The sequence below is a fragment of the Gallinula chloropus genome (genome assembly GCF_964237585.1).
Source record: "Gallinula chloropus genome assembly, chromosome: 8".
In the NCBI taxonomy this organism is placed as follows: Eukaryota; Metazoa; Chordata; class Aves; order Gruiformes; family Rallidae; genus Gallinula; species Gallinula chloropus.
The window spans coordinates 3,856,181-3,868,698 of record NC_140093.1 but is presented as its reverse complement, the minus strand read 5'-3'; positions in this window follow the sequence as shown (position 1 = coordinate 3,868,698).

Below are 12,518 nucleotides of genomic sequence, written 5' to 3'. Positions count from 1 at the left end.
CTTCCGGGGAAGCCTGCGTGCTCGGAGCGGAAGGAAGGACACCATTCATTAGAGCAGCAGCAGCGCCCAGAGGCAGGGAATCTGCAGGAGTGGGAACCTCCCAAGCTGGTGGTGACCTTTGGCTGGCTCTGCAAATCACTGTGAATTAAAATCCACGTTCAAGAGCAAGAGTGAGGGAATCTTGCTCGGGCTGGAAAAGCCTGTGCTGCAGAGGAGGTGTCGGCAGACCTCCAGCCAAGCAGCCCTCTCCAGGCCTGCTCCAGGCCACCCCCCAGCCCATCCACTTGCAGGATTCAAGCCATAGTCACTTCTACCCCTGACCAAATCGGCCCTGGGGGGAAAGTGCAGCTACTCGAGGAGGCAGCTATACTCCAAGGAGTGGATGAGAGCACTTTGATCTCAATTTTAGGGCCATCTCCTTGCTAAATGTTGGCTCCCAGTTCCCACCAGCCTGAGGTGATAGACTGGAGAAAGGGGAGCACAGGCGAGCCGGGAAGGGCCACGCTGCTCAGGGTGATGCTTTGGGAGCACCCGCACTCCCACGGCTGGCTGGGCTGCCCACAGCCCCTTTTTGAAGGGGAAAAGGCATTTGATTGAGGAGAGCGAGTCATTTTGGAGTGCTGCTGGATCCCACACGCCATACCCCCCAGCCAGTGGCACATGGGGCACAGAGGGGCAGCCCCTTAACCCTTTGTCCTCCAGATTTCCCCCTCCAACCATCTCTGAGACAGTCCTTCTCCTCCAGCCCAGCGCCCCAGGACAGCCCTGGTGTCAGCAAGGAGATGTGACAGCCCTCATGGGGCTTTTGGGATGAGCGTCGCTGCTCAGTCCCTGGCAAACCCAATTTCCTTTGCCAATGTTATTTTGGCTCTAACTCCAGCCAGGGCACATAGACAGACCCAATGCAAAACCCTGTGTCAGAGGAGGAGGAGAAGGGAGTGCTGCAGCCCCCTCCATGGGGCTACGGGGACAACAGTGACCCCTGAGTGAGCAGCACAGGGCTGATCACCCACCCGGATGGGCGCCCTGGGGACACTCATCCTCAGCAACCCCATCCCTCAGGAGATGAGCTGGCAGGGGTTTGGGGACCCCCCAAAGATGCTTCTGCTGGTCCTGCCTGAGACAGCGTGAGGACAATTGCCCTGGGGCAGGGGTGACTGCCCTGCTCTGTCCTTGGGACACTTGTGTGGGGACTGCCCGCTCTGTGGCAACTCACCTCCAGCCATCCCAGCTCATCCCAGTGGCTTTTTGTCCTCATGCCACCAACTGGGGACGAGCTGGACGCTGGTTTAGGGCTAGAAAAAAACACCCATCTTCCCATGCTGGCATTGGTTTTCTGGGGATCTGTGTCTCAAGTGGAAACACAGGGTTTGTACCTTTCAAAGATGAAGGGTTTGTCACAAGGGGTCTCCAAGGCTGGTCTGGGAGCACTCAGTCTCTAAGGAACCCTCAAGGAGTGCACACAGCCTTCCTGCTTCCTGTCAAACAACCTGCTTTGTTTGATCAGAACCTGTTCTTTTATCCTATATTCATACAAGGTGAGGCTGAGAGAGCAGAGCTAGCTCAGCCTGCAGAAGAAAAGGCGATGGGGGGGCACCTGGCTGGCTCCTGGTGCCCAAAGAAATGCGGGTGCCCCAAGGCATCCTCTGACGGACAGCAGGAAAAGCATCCCTTGCTTCTTTTAAAGGCAGGTCACAGGGTGGCACAGAGCAATAGAGGACAAGCAAAGTGGAGCTAATCGGGCCATCCCAAGGGGCTTTCCTCCAGCAACTGCTGGAATAACAAATGCCACTTCTGGCACATCAGCCTTGGATTTCAGGAAGGGCAGGAAAAAGCCTCCTTAGGAATCCAGCTGCTGCCTGTTTGGCCGCCCTCTGAATTGTCAGCGGCAAATTATGTTCTATTAAATCAAATTTGCCTCTCTCTAAAAATAGCTCCCCTACTAGTGTTACAAATAACACCGGATTACCCTGCCTGAAAGCACTTACCAGGACGCAGCCACTCTCCCCCCTCCCTGCTCCGTGCCCGCCAGCCGCGCGCGTGGGCTCTGCCGTTCTGCCGGCACCGGTGTGACTCAGGGCGGCTGAAGTGGCTGGGGGAGGATGGAGATGGGGGGAGAGGGGGGCTCCGATTGCCTCCCAAGCTCTCTGCAGGGAATGAGCTGGTGCTGGAGCTCTTGGGAAGCCCCCCACGTAGAGCATCCTGCCAGCTCTGGGGCCGGGCGAGGGAGCGGAGGGCTAGGCGCCGCGGGGAGCATTGCTGGGTACAGGCAGAGGCGCAGCTCAAGGGGAGCCAGGGCCCGGCCATGTAGGGCCTGAAATGCTCAAGTCAAGGAGGGAGATGCCAGGCTGGAGCTGGAAACATGCCAGCCCCCCGCCAGCGAGCGAGCGAGGCCCGTCCCGGGGCAGTGGGCATGTCTCGATACCCAGGCGAAAGGGCTGACCATAGGGGCTCCTGGGAGTGGTGATGGGAGGCCAGAGGAGCTATTTCACCAGCCAGCCAGCCCTGCCTCCCCACCAGCCATCCCACCGACCACCTGGCACTGGCAAGGACGAAGAACCTGGTCACACAGCTGCTCCCAGGGCACACACGCAGCACAGAGCCATGGAGCTTGCTGCAGGTTTGGGAGGGCTTGTTCCACCAGCACCTGCCTGCCTTCTCTGGGACCAGAGCTAGTGAAGAAGAGCTAATTCCACCCAGGGGTGCAGGACAACCGTGGGCAGTGGGACAGCAGCTTGGGGGTTCTGGCAGAAGAGCCTTGACCAGCTGTGCGGATGGAGCTGCAAGTGCATGCTCTGCCCACTGGAGATTCCTACTTCAGGTAGGCACTTTGGGAAGGAAAAACATCAGCTCCTCAAGCTTCAGGAGAGCGTGCAAGAAGTGGAAGCTCCCGCCAGGCATACACACACTTGCACACATGGACCTGTAGCCCCCTCTGACAGCAGCAGGGCACAGCACAGCCTGAAGCTGGGCTCTTCCCCGCATCCCTGGCCAGGCCCACTGAAAGCCACGGTCACTTGAAACATCTCCTGGGGCAGAGGCACCACAGATCCCTGCAGGAACAGCGTTTTTCCAGGCCACCCACCCCATCTTTTGGGAAGATCAGCCTATTTTTGTGCCGGGCTGGAGAGAAGCCCCCGAGGTGGTGGGTGGAGTGTGAGTCCCTCCTGTCCCGCTGCTGCAAACCACCCCAACCGAGTCACGCTCAAACTATTCTCTGCAGTGACAGAAGAAAACACTTTCCTCTGCATTTTGCCAGCCTGAGCGGGACACTTGGGATCTTCCTTGTCCCTGCCCACAGCTCACCCACGCTGGGTTTCACCCTGTGCCACCCAAGCCCCTCGCCCACCTGCCCATGGGGGGCCAAGCGTGCTGCCTGGCCCTGTACTGCTGTCTGGGCACCTTGCACCAACTCTGCTTTGGGTGCTGGGCACCCCTGCAGCTCTGAAAGGTGCTGGCAGAGGTTCCTGCAAGCCCACGCCTCTGGCCACCTCTCACAGCCCTGGCCCTACAGCTCCTTCCCACCGGTAGCAGCAGTTTTCGGGGGGCTGTGCCAGCTGCCCGCTCCCCTGCCTTCGGCAGCGCTCCAGCAAACACAGGCAGAGGCAGCTGTCCATGCACAACCCCAAACCCCACGCAGACACATCTGTCAGGAGCACCTTGCTGGGACCCTGCGCCTGCTCCCAGCTGCAGAGCATCCTTCCCTGGCAGCTTTTAAGCAAGCTAGCAGCTCTAGGAGATGGTCCCCTCTCCCTGACCGCCACGTCTGGAGGACATCTGCCACCACTGTGACCAGCTCTCACATCACAGGAGCTATTTCCCACATGGGAAGAGGAGGGTAGCTGTGACTGGGCCTCTGGCTACAGACATACTGGCACCCAGTGGTAAACTGGGAGCTGGTGGAGCTCAGCTCAGCCCAGCACAGGGACAGTGGGACCCAGCAGGGCCCCCCTGGAGCTCACCCCCCCACTTCAGCTTGACGGGGCCAGGACAGCTCAGCTCACACCACGGGGACACCAACAACCGCCCAACTTACTGCTGCTGCCTTTTTAGAGAACAGTGTTGCTGGCTGAGTTAGGAGCAGGCTGGAGCCGAGCTAGGATGCCTTTCGGGAGAGACTGTCCCCTCACCACCTCCCCTGCAGATCCCGGCTGGACCGGAGCCTGTCCCATGGAAAAGCCCCTTCCCACCCCAGACAGGGAGGCAGCGGCTGGACCCCCCTGCAGCAGGGGGGGGCTCCATCACCCTGCACCTACAAACCCTGGGCTTCCTGTGTCCGGCACTGGGAATCCTGCAGTGGGGAGTCCCCTGGGTTAACCCCACCTTGTGTGGGACGACGCTGCTCTCCAGAGCTTTGACATACACCCTTCTCCCCTTTCATCCCCTGAAACAACCTGAAGAACAAGTTGCAGCAGCCTCTCTCTGCAGGCCAGGCGCCCTCCACACCTGCCTTCCAAAGCGACTGGCCCCAACGTTTTTCACCTAACGAGGAAGACACTAACGAGCTTTTCCAGCCTGGCAACACGGGGGAACGGCTGACTTGGGCTGTTTCTCTGCCAGTCAAAAAGGCGTGTGGTCTTAGGGTAAAGCTGAGAACCAGCACACATCGAGACACTGGTGAAGATCGCATAGCCTCCCCTGGCTGCATTACAGCCTGGGTGGCAGCCATCTTCTCCACCCTGGGGGACAAGGGGGTGCTGCCCTGTCCTCCCCGAACCTCAGGACACCTCTTCCCAGGGTAGAGCCCCCCACCCACCCCGCCTGGGCATCGAGGGACCCCCGCTCCCACACCCCGGCGCTGCCCCGCTCCTCGAGCCGCTTCAAACCCGGCCCAAACACCTCAGGACGGGGTCGGGACCAGCCGGGGTGGGGGTCGCACGCTCCGGGGCGCGGGGAGCCGGCCGGGGGGCAGCAAGTGCTGCCAAGTCGGTCCCGGCCGGGGCAGGAGATCGCGCTGGGCGAGCGGCGGTCCCGTGGGCGCGGGGGTCTGCCCACGGAGCGAGGGGACGGGTCCCCCGACACCCCCTCCCCTTGCCGCAGTCCCGCGTCGTCCCCCCCCCCCGCCGCTGTCCCCTTACTTGGAGGCGGCGGCGCGGTGCCATCGGCGGGGTCGAGCTCGGCCGGGTCCCTCCGGCGGCGGCGGCGGCAGCTCCGGGGCTGCCGGTTCCCGGGCTCGCTGGGCAGCCCGGCAGCTCCCCGCTCCCTCGGCGAGGCGGAGCCGGGCGGGGCGGGGGGAGCGGGGGGGGGGGGGGGGGATGCGAGCGGGCCCAGCCCGCTCCGCCCGCCTCCGCCGGCACCGGCGGACGGCCGGGGGAGAGGAGGAGAAGGAGGAGGAGGAGGAGAAGGAGGAGGAAGAGAAGGAGGAGGAGGAGTTGGAGGGCAGCGCCCGGCGGCCCCGACCGCGCCCCCGCCTCTCCCCGGCCCCGGGGCAGCGGCGTGGCGGGAGCTGCCGCCCCGCGCGGAGCGGGGATCCGCGTTCCTCTGCTAAAACTAATTCATTCTGACCCCCCCTGCCCCGTCCCCGGCACCAGCACCCCGCGGCAGGGCTTTCCCCGGCCCCACCGGCCCCGGCCCGCCCCTTCCCTGGGGCTCCCCCAGCCCAGCACCCCGGTCTCTCCCGCAGCCGGGTCTCTCCCGCTTCCCAAGCGTTTCGCCCATGGCAAAGGTTGCTCTTTCCTAAGGAATGGGACAACCACCAAAACCAACCAAACAACAACAAAACAAAACAAAACAACAACAAAAAAAGCCAAAGCAGATAAAAAGCATTTTTATTTTCTTTCCATGACGCGCCTGCCTGCTCGGGGTGACACTATTTCGGGCATGTCTATTATTTATGCTTTGCTATATTTATATTAATTAGAGACGCCATCCATCTACGTAGTTCTCCAACTTCAAAAAAAAAAAACAGCCGGAGAAGGAGACTGACAGCTGGGACTGAACTTCCTCGGGAGGAACGGGCAGAGCCGAGCGGCAGCCGCAGCTCCAGCTGCGCTCCCTCCGCACACCAGCCCCGCGTCACGCTCCTGCCCCGCGCCCGGCATCTCCCAGTCCCTCTTTCCCTCCCTCCTTCCTGGCAGGGGTCCCACAGAGGTGGGTCGGGGCTCCCGGCTGGGATGCTGAGGATGGCAGGGTCGCCAGAGTCATGGCAGTTTTAGGGGAGGTGGTGGCACTTGTGTCATTTATGCCAGGGCAAGGGGAGCATCCCTTCAAAGCTCCCACTGGGCTGTGGGGAAGCACTGGGAAGAGGGCCCTGAGCTCCCCCACTGCTGCCCACGCTGCCCTCGTGCCCTGGGAGATGTAACCTGTGTCACCACTCAGCCAAAGCGGGTGACCTCTCTCTCCCCTCCCCTGAGACGAGCGTCCCAGCCCCTCCTTGTCCTGTCCCACGGCTCCAGGTCACTTCGTCCCAGGGAGGCGGCAGTTTGCCAAATGTGTGGGTGGGAGGAAGAGGAGAACAGGGAAGGCTCCTGACTGGACACTGGCTGTTGCCTTCAACCAGGGCACCGGGGCACATCAGCTCCGGGCTGGGCAAGCAGCACCCCAGACAGAGCTGGTGGAATATCTCCTGCAAAGACCCAGCTGGCAGACACAGAGTCTTTTTTTTTCCAGAAAGAAACCTTGCACCAGATGAAACCTTGCCCAGCTCAGCACCAGGCCTTGCGGGAGTGATGTACTCGGGCTGTGCTGGTACCCCCAGCAAAGCTCTCTGGCCAGCAGCATCCCCCTGAGGCTTTCCAGATGGCTGTGAGCCCCTGCAGCTTTTGCCAGCTGTTGGGAATGGCTGTGGATGGTTTTTTTCAGGCAGTGGATCCAGGTTAACCAGGAGAAGCTGATAGCAGAGTGCTGCACTCCCTCACTCTGCGTCAGGCTTGCTGATGCTCTTGGTGAAACACTCCCAGCACACCCAAATGAAAGATTTTCATTCTTTCCCCTCCTCCAAGTAGGTATTCCTTCCAGGGATTAAATTAGTAAATTAAAATGGGAGAAAGACACAGTTGGTATGATTAGGCACAAGCCCTGGTGACAATGCAGACCCTTGCGGATCTGCATGCTGCGTCCCGGCACATTCCCACCTCCTGGAGGGCTGTGGACAGTGGGTTCATGGCCTGGATTGATCCCTTAGAGGGAAAGGCACTGGGGTCAGGGTTTGGGTGGATGAGAGCTATCTAGGGATGCCTTAAACACCAATCCTGAGGCCTGAAATCCCTGACCATGCAGCTGATGGTGCTCTGCATCAGCAGAAGAAGGAGGGTCCCTTTGCTGGGGCATCAGCAGCCATGGTCCAGGAGTGTCAGCAGCAGCTCCAGCCTCTGAGCATGCCAGAGGTGAGAAACATGGATCCAGTGAAGTGGGAAGAAAAAACTGCCAGTGTGGATATGCTGCTCTGTCTCACAATATCCCCCCCTCCTTCCCCCCCCAAGGATTCATAACTTCTGCAGATCACCAATGACCAACCAGCCCCCAGAAACCCCACAGCCATGGGGGTCATTCATACTCATGAATATGATGACATATTTGTGATGTCTTCAGCTTTTAAGACCCTGTCCCATATATTGAACAGTCTTATCTCACCAGTGTAGGCTTGTGTTGTATTCAATCTTCCTCCAACTGTGTCCGGTTCCTGACCCAGGATCAAGACACCTCCAGGTTTAATGGGGTGCCAAGGAGCAAGATTCTCCCCAGTGCCAAGCTTTTCTCCATCCTGAAAAGCCTTCCACATCCCATCTCTGGTTGTCCATGTCATACAGATATGATGCCACTTTCCATCACTAATGAACAGAGGGAGCTGGGCAACCTTACCATTAAGCCTGAGGCTGGGACTAGCTAAGCCTTGCTTTCCAGATTAGTGCAAGCAATGTGCTGAGAGCTGGATTGATTGGAGCCCCAGCTTCTAGCCCTGTCCAAAAAAGCCATCACATTCTGCCTGGCAAAAACTGTCCTTCTTAAACCTGAGTCATGACAATTCCTTGTTCCGATGCTCAGTGATTTCTTCTTCCCCCCCTGGTACCAAAGCCTGGCAGGGAGCAGCAGGCAAGTGGGCAAACCAGAAAGCTCAGGTCCCTGTGGCTTTGGGGGCCAAAATCCCTCCCCTGGCCTCTCTACCCAGCACCCACAGACTCACCCAAGGATGCAGCTGCTGATTATTTTACTGAACATATGATTACAAATGGGAACCTCGGAGCCTGCTGGGCTCTGAGGTTCCCATTTGTAATCACATGTTCAGCAGCACAGTCAAGATACCAGAGGCAAGATGACAAATTTAAAAAGGGGAGGGGGGGGGGGGGAGAAACAACCCCAAAACCCCCAACGAAAACCACTTGAGAAACTTCCAGGTGGATTTTTTTTCCCCCCACAGCTTTTGTTCTGTCCCCAGGGACGGGCAGGGGGAAGGACGAGTGCTCCTTGCTCTGGCCTGCGGGTGATCATCGGCGTTATATTAAGTCACAGTGAGCCTGTAGAGCAAAAGATTAGGCTGGAAATTAGAAAACACGGTGGGGAAGGGATGTCTCCCCCGAGGGACTCAGCTGCAGAGCCAGGAGGTGCCAGCACAGATGAACTTGGCCCCTTCCCAGCCACCGGCTGTGGTGCTGGGGACCCCGTGCTGTGGGGCTCCTGTGCCCGGAGAGCTAAGCCTGTGGCAGGGCAGGACAGCCAGTAGCTTGGGTCTTCCCAAAGCCCTTGGTGTCACCTCAGGGGGCTTTTCCTAGCCTCTTGCCTGGGGGTGCTGAGCATTAAGGTGGGGAAACGACAGCATCTCTACTGCTGGCTGCCCACTGAGTCCATCCTTGTCTCCTGTGCCTGGAGACCAAACTGAGTGGCTCCCCCCCCCCCCAGAGCACGGTTTTTATAGGCAGGGTGGCATTCTGAAAGGCTAAATACTCCTGGTTTTGGGCATATCACTTTGGGGGAGGACCAGCAGGCAGCAAGCGGGCGCTGCACGATGCAGCCAGGGGGAACATGTGCAGCAGCGCAGGCAGCAGCTCTCCAAGGCTGCTAAGCCCTTTCCCAAGCTTGGCTCCTGTGCAGCCAGCCTGCTGTTGGGGAAAAACAGTGCCACCGAGTCAGGGATTTGGGTGAAGTAGTGTTTTTCCTGAGGCCAGAGGAGGACCCCACATTGGAACGGGACTGGTGGCTCAGGCTCCCTCTGACCCAGGCACTCAGCAGGAGCCGGAGCAACTGGGGCGGGAGGGAGCTGGGCAGCCAAGAGCAGGGAGTGCACCCACGGGTGCTCTGCTAAACTCCAGCCCTGCCCTGTTTTCCCTTGAGTGGGAGCCCACAGAGGACGATGACCGCAGTGATGATGCAACAGCTTGGGAAGGGATGGCATCCCGGTGTCACGGCATCAGAAGCCGTCAGCAGAGAGCACCAGGGATGGCCACACGCCCGAAACTCAGAGCTCATTGTTGCACCTTCCCATCTGCGTCCCCATCACACCGCTCCACCAACCAACCCATGCCTGGGCAGTGCAAATGCAGAGCAAAGGCTGGAGGGGGCTGAGCTGCCCAGCCCCATCTGCTCACGCTGGGGCGATACCATTACTGGGACACGGGGAAGAGCGTGTGGTGGAGTGCTGGATCTGTGCTCCCAGCAGTTTCCTTACCTCAGGTGAGTAGCACAGTGGGAAAATTGCACCTTCCATCCAAGACATGGAGAAGCCCTCTTGTCCAGAGGCACCAGGGCATCTCTGCACCCTCAGGGGTCTGACACCGGGGGTCACGGTTCACTGTGCACATGTGGGTGCCTCCAGCATCGGAAGGGAGGTGGGAGGAGGCGGGTGGGCGAGGAGCATGAAGCAAATATGGGGTGGGAGAACCCCCACCTCTGTGCCCTCGGGGCAGGCGTGGGAGCAGCGGGCTCCGGCATCCCCTCGGCTGTAGGCTCAGGCCTCTGCCTGGCACAGGGAGGAGCAGGGAAGGGAGTCAAAGAGCTGTCAGGTGTCGTTAGCGGTGTGACATCTCTTAATAAGGCCCATCTGGTTGGGAGGCAGCGGATCCGGCAGGATTTCTGCAGACCTGATGGCGAATGCTCTTGCCAAGGTTTTACAATCAGCGTTAATAAACACGCCGGGGCGGCATTTGGCACGGTGAGCTGAAACTTCCCGGGCTGAGACAGAGAAAAAAAACCCAACAGAATGACAACAAAAACCCTGTTCACACAGCAGAGCTCCTGGGCAACCCCCTCCACCTTCTGGGATGTGCGGACCCCGCTCAGCCTGTGAGTGCAGGGGCACGCCTGCCCGGTGGGTCGCTGGCTCCAATGGGCACCCCATCCCACTGGGACTGTGTGCACAGGTCCTGCATCCTTACCCACTGGGCAGGCTGGGTTGTCCCCATTCTCCACTGACCTTCCATCCACGAAGATCCTGCAGACCTGAAGGCAGCTTTGGAGAAGGATGGCTCCGCGTGGAAGGCGCCTGGGAGGGAACAGCTGGAGCCATAGGTGTGCGAGAGCGGCAGAAGCAGCCCGTGTGATGTGGGGAAATGCTGCATTCGGGGACGCTGAGGGGTAGAGCTGAACCGATGAATCACAGGGCTCTGAGGAACACGCTCGCTCACGGGTGTTTAGCGCGGCCCGCAAAGCTGGGCTCAGCTCTGGCAGGCATTTGGGTGCCGCGGGAACAGGCTCTGCCGCCCCTTCCCAGCTTCTCCTACCAGAGTTTGGGAAACGGCACGGGGCAGAAAGGGGAACCGAGTGCCTGTGGGGGTTCCTCTGCATCCTGCCGCCCTGGAGGCAGAGGAATAGGCAGGTGGATGGGGCCACAGTGGGGAGCATGTGGTCCCAGATCTCCCTCTGTGCTCGTGGACAGGTGCTGACATCCCTGGTGCTCCCAGCTGTGCCCACCACACCTCAACCCCGGCACGAGGAAGGCGAGGAGTGGTAAGGCTGGGGAATGCGAGATGCTGGCACCTGCAAACACCCCAGCACCCCCAAGGGGGTTTTGACCTCTCTTAAGTGGGCAGGATTAAATTAGCCTCATTAGAAACTCCATCAGGCTGGGCACCCTGGTGCACCAGGCTGCTGGGGACACCAAATATCCCCATGGCCAGTTTCACAGGGACAAGGGGGTCCCCAAACCAAACCAAACCAAACCAAACCAAACCAAACCAAACCAAACCAAACTGCCTGAAAGGCACTGGTCCTGCACGCCCCCACAGATGCCCTTCATGTTATTCCCGTGGCCAGTCCAGCCCCTGTCCCCACTGTGTGTGCTCATCCCCAGGGCCATGGTGCTGGCTTGCAGTCATCTCCCCTACGTTCCCAAGGGCTGGCTGGAGCACTCCTCACTGTGAGCAGTAAGAAGAATGGCTTTAAGTATATACTTCCTTAAATCCCTTGAACTCCTGAATTAAAATAAGGATGTAGGATTTAACTTGGAAGGTTTTGAAACAGATTATTTTTGTTATACATCATCATGCGTGTCACGAGTCTAAAATATTTGGAAGGGCTGTATAAATAGCCATTTGATCACCTTTTCTCAGCTGGCTCCTGCTTCTCCCTATCTCACAGCCGCTGTGGCACAGGGAAATGTGTGTGGTGCTCCAGAGCCTGTGGTTTCACTTGCAGTTACTTTCAGTGTTTGAAAGATGTGGCAAGCCTTGGTTCATCTGGAATGTATGGAGAGGAGAGGGAGAGGGAGAGGGAGAGGGAGAGGGAGAGGGAGAGGGAGAGGGAGAGGGAGAGGGAGAGGGAGAGGGAGAGGGAGAGGGAGAGGGAGAGGGAGAGGGAGAGGGAGAGGGAGAGGGAGAGGGAGAGGGAGAAGGAGAGGGAGAGAAGAGGACCAGGGTGTGAGGATGCTGCTTCCCTGAGCACCGCTCAACACCCGCAGGCTTTTGGGACCAAACTCTTGGCACTGGAATGCCATCGTGTTGCTGGGAGTTCCACTGTGCTCCAGGCAATTATTGTGTCAACCCCAGCACTGCCAGCATGTGGAATGGGAATTTTAGTGACATTTTCAGTGGAGAGAGTTGCAAGGTAAGGCAGGGAGGGCTGCTTTGGGGTGCCTCACATCTCCCCCCATCCATCATCCCACTCCTGGGCAATCCCCCTGGGTCACTGGCCAGTCTGCACCCCACAAACACCCACCTGGTGCTGGGGGGCTGCTCTGACGCTCCCTTTCCTTTCCTTTCCTTCTTTTTTCTAAGCCATGTCAAGAAGATGTTTCTATTAAAAGACCTTCTGAGTCTAAGATGTGAATCCACAACCGCAGCCAGCCAGCTTGTCTTGGTTTCAGCTTAAAACCCTCCGCTGCTGGGCTGCCGGGGCCGGTGCCGCAGCCACCGGGAGATGAGAAACATTTGCCATATGCTGAGGGATTACTGTATAAAACCAAGATGCTTGGCTGCATGCCAAGGTACAGGGTTTCCAAATAGAGTCTGAATCCTGGACAGAAAAGTTCCAACTAAATATAGCCATAACAGCCTCGGAGTGGACTTCTTTTTGCTTTTTGGGGGGGGTGAGTTCACTTAAAATAGCCTGGGTGTGTTTTTTTGGTGCCCTGTGGAGGGGGCAGGTAGAGG